Below are 4,319 nucleotides of genomic sequence, written 5' to 3'. Positions count from 1 at the left end.
CAGTTCCTGTAGACGTGTGCTCAGTGCGTTTAGCAACATAGCCTACACTTGTCTCACTGGCTGAGAGAGGGGGGGAAAGTGGTCGTCTTGGAAATATAGTCTATTTGGACTGTGTGTTTGGTGTACAATATCAAAAATGGCAAGTCATCTATGGGCTCCTAAAATTAGGGTTTAAGAACAAAACCAATAATTCCCTATGGAAAGCACACACACACACACACACACACACACACACACACACACGTGATTGAACCTAATATTTTATCTGCTGGATTTTAAAAACATTTTCTTTTGGCTATCTGCCACCTTTTTTTTCTCCAATGCTGACAGTAGCGGAAAACATTTCCAAAAGGAAATTGAACCAAACACTGCTGGAAGGCATTACAGTGTGTCATGTCCATAGGGGCCACAAGGGTATGAGCCCCCTCAGATTTGTCCTTCTTTTTTTTCTTTTTTTTTCATGTAAAAAAAAAAATCCTTCCAAGGTGCACCACAGAGTACACATAAACCGAAAGCTGGATACTCTAGTTCAGGGATCATCAACTAGATTCAGCCGCGGGACGATTGTCACGTTCTGACCTTAGTTCTTTTGTTATGTCTTTGTTTTAGTATGGTCAGGGCGTGAGTTGGGTGGATTGTCTATGTTCTTTTTTCTATGATTTGGGATTTCTGTGTTTGGCCTGGTATGCTTCTCAATCAGAGGCAGCTGTCAATTGTTGTCCCTGATTGAGAACCATACTTAGGTAGCCTGGTTTCACTTTTGAGTTGTGGGTGATTGTGTTTTGTTTCACCGTTCAGGACTGTTCGTTTTGTCGTTTTATTGTTTTGTTCAGTGTTCAGTATTTCTTATTAAAACAAGATGAACACTTACCACGCTGCACGTTGGTCCTCCTCTCTTTCTCCCAACGACGAATGTTACAACAATTTTTTCTTGAGCGGATGGTCAGGGTGCCAGAACACAATTAAAAATCAAATCTAGACTGCAAATTGACCGCAAGAAGCACAACTATATATTATATTTGACTAAAAAATGTTAATTTAAAACCTGGCTTACATTTGCATACCATCACATATATCTCTTTATTATGCATGGTAATACATTGGAACAGATTTCCAAAATGAAAATCACTTGGAGCTGATTTGCAAACTTGGGGGGACAAATAAAATCACTCACGGTCCAAATTCGTCCTGTTGAGGAACCCTGCTCTAGTGTGTGTGTAGTCAGTATCGTCAGTGGAGGAGGAGAGAGAGAGTGTAGAGTAACACACATAGCGTTTCCTTTGATTTTATCTGCCGGCGATGGACTCGTAGGAGGAATGTTTGTAAATTAATTTGATCAATCTATTTAGACTATTGATCCTTCTTGATGAATAAATAAAACAAAAATGTTTTATTTCTCTGTAATACTAGCCACTTAGCGATTTTATGAAGTTGGCTTTCACTAGCCAGCTAGATACACTACATGGCCAAAAGAATGTTAACTCCACTTCAAATGAGTGGATTCAGCTATTTCAGCCACACCCGTTGCTGACAGGTGTATAAAATCGAGCACACAGCCATGCAATCTCCATAGACAAACATTGGCAGTAGAATGGCCCATACTGAAGAGATCAGTGTCTTTCAACGTGGCACCATCATAGGATGCCACCTTTCCAAAAAGTCTGTTTGTCAAATTTCTGACCTGCTAGAGCTGCCCCGGTTGTGAAGTGGAAACATCTAGGAGCAACAACAGCTCAGCCACAAAGTGGTAGGCCACACAAGCTCACAGAACAGGACGTCTGAGTACTGAAGCGCGTAGTGCATAAAAATCGTCTGTCCTCGGTTGCACCACTCACTACCGAGTTCCAAACTGCCTCTGTAAGCAACGTCAGCATGATAACTGTTCGTTAAGCAACATTAAGGCATTTATCTACAATTTAAAATATTGCATAATTCATAACACTTTACCGAATACATTTAGTGTGTTCCCTCAGGCCTCTACTCCACTATCGCATATTTACAATTCAACATCCGTGTGTAGAGTGCGTATCTTATCATGTGAATGTGTGCCTGTGCCTGTGCCAGTGTTTGTGTTTCTTCACAGTCCCCGCTGTTCCATAAGGTGTATTTTTATCTTGTTTTTTAAATGACATTTTACTGCTTACATTAGTTACTTGATGTGGAATAGAGTTCCATGTAGTCATGGCTCTCTGTAGTACTGTTCACCTCCCATAATCTGTTCTTGATTTGGGGACTGTGAAGAGATCTCTGGTGGCATGTCTTGTAGGGTATGCATGGGTAGCTACCAAGCCATTTCAGGCTATTAATCAAGTCAGAGAAGCTTGTCTAACTATCTTAGCTAGCATGCCTGCTGGCAAGGTTGCTAGACTTTAGAAAAGCAAGCAATTACTAATGACTCAAATTCCTTTCAATCTTTTACCCAGATTTTAGTGGAGATGCAGAGCAGCATATTTATGGCTATGATACTCTATACCCGTGTGGTAGTTGTATTAAACTCCTAAGGTATAAAAGGTCTTGAAGAATCAATGTGCATCGTTCATTAAAATAACAATTGAATAGTTAAAGATGTATGCTTAGATAACCTATTCAGATAAATATATTTTTAACATAGTCATAATTATTATGGCTCTAGATTGAAGGAAAAACATTTTCAGGTGTTTGAAAAATGCAAAATGCTCCAACTCAGGGGGACGACGACAACCCCCTTCTATAATAATGGGTGCATAACCAAAGTTCCCTCATGACCAAAGTTCCCTCATGACCAAAGTTCCCTCTAAGCTGCATGTGTGCAGGCTTGCAGTATCCCTGAGACTGCCACACAGACAGAAGAAATATGAGCCCATGGAGAGAAGCAAAAGATTGAACTTCATTCAACTTTCTAGAGTTTTCCCTGTTAGTTAACACTATTAATATTTCCCTTTACTGTGGCAATGGTGATTGAATCAATGCAATATTAGCCACTTTCAATGCAACATACCAAAACAAAACGAACCATAGTAAAACTAACTTTGCAAGAGATTTTGCTGTAGGCAAAACACATCAGAGTAGGATTCTATTACATTGACACGCATGACTCAGCCCGTACTCTAAACAGACCTGTGCGGCATAACCAATCAGAGCTGCAGTAGGCCTATATGCAAATAGACAATTCCATATATGGATCTGTGCCATTTAATTTGAACTGAACTGTGCTTACAGCATGAGCGATCGTGAGTAGATGTGCTTGTTTTGAGATCAAGGCGAGAGTTACATGTAGCCACGTGAGCACATTTTGTTAATATCCTTTGCTAGTTAGTGAGTTAGCACAGTTATAGATCATTTGTAGTCAGCAATAGGGGAGTGATTGCTTCCTACAAGAGCACAAAACGTGTAAAATTCTAGACTTCTTTGAAAAACTAGCCAGGCAAACAGCAATTATTTTGTCTTAAAGGGGCAGTGTTGTATTTTGAGGCATGCTTGAATAAACTCTTGTTGCCAATAGGCAGGGGGTAGCATAATTTGTCTGATTCTCTGTAATAATGGTATGGGAATAATAATGCATTTTATTTTGTAAAGTGGTTTCTTGCATCAAACAACACAACAACATGTTCAGTCACCTCCTTGTCTGAAGGACAAGTGGATGAACAGGTTAATGTCAAGCCCTGCATGTTTTTCTTCAGAAGTCTCATGGAATGTAGACCTACATTGAACACCACACATTGGCTGCTACTATAGGCAGAATGATTAAACAGCTATTTCCATGTTAATATGCTATGGGATGCTTTTTCTTCATTGTTTTTGATGGTAGGCCACTCTGGTAGGCCTACATTATAATCAAATAGCCACAGTAGTCTACTTGGACACTGTTAAAACTGTAACTTAAAGCGGGTACAGCCTCAGGGCTCATAGTAAATGTTCACAATGTTCAAGTTTGCGCTCATCAGACCTGAAATTTGCTCAGTGCTCAATTAGAGGGAACATTGTCCATGACACCCCTGGATGTAGTATCACATTATCCTAATAATGGTGCTTGTTTCCTTCTTTCTCTGTAAGCTTACTCTAATATTCTTAATGAAATCCTTCTATTGACACTAGCCACACTGAGCTTTCATCAGAAGCTCACTGAGTTTTTATCAGAAGCTCATGACTGTCTGCTTCCCCTCCTCTCTGTCTCATGACAGAACTGCTCACAAAGCCCCGGCTGTGTGTGTGAGAGGCATCTTTATTCCAAAAGGGAGAGCACATGAAAGGCATCAAGTTGTCACCCTTATGACCTTTGCACAAGCCCCGTATTAACATGAATAGGGGTCCTTTTTTTCTTCTGTGATGATACTTAAGTT

This window comes from Oncorhynchus mykiss, chromosome 2 (assembly GCF_013265735.2).
Source record: "Oncorhynchus mykiss isolate Arlee chromosome 2, USDA_OmykA_1.1, whole genome shotgun sequence".
Taxonomy (NCBI): domain Eukaryota; kingdom Metazoa; phylum Chordata; class Actinopteri; order Salmoniformes; family Salmonidae; genus Oncorhynchus; species Oncorhynchus mykiss.
This window is presented reverse-complemented; position numbering follows the sequence as displayed.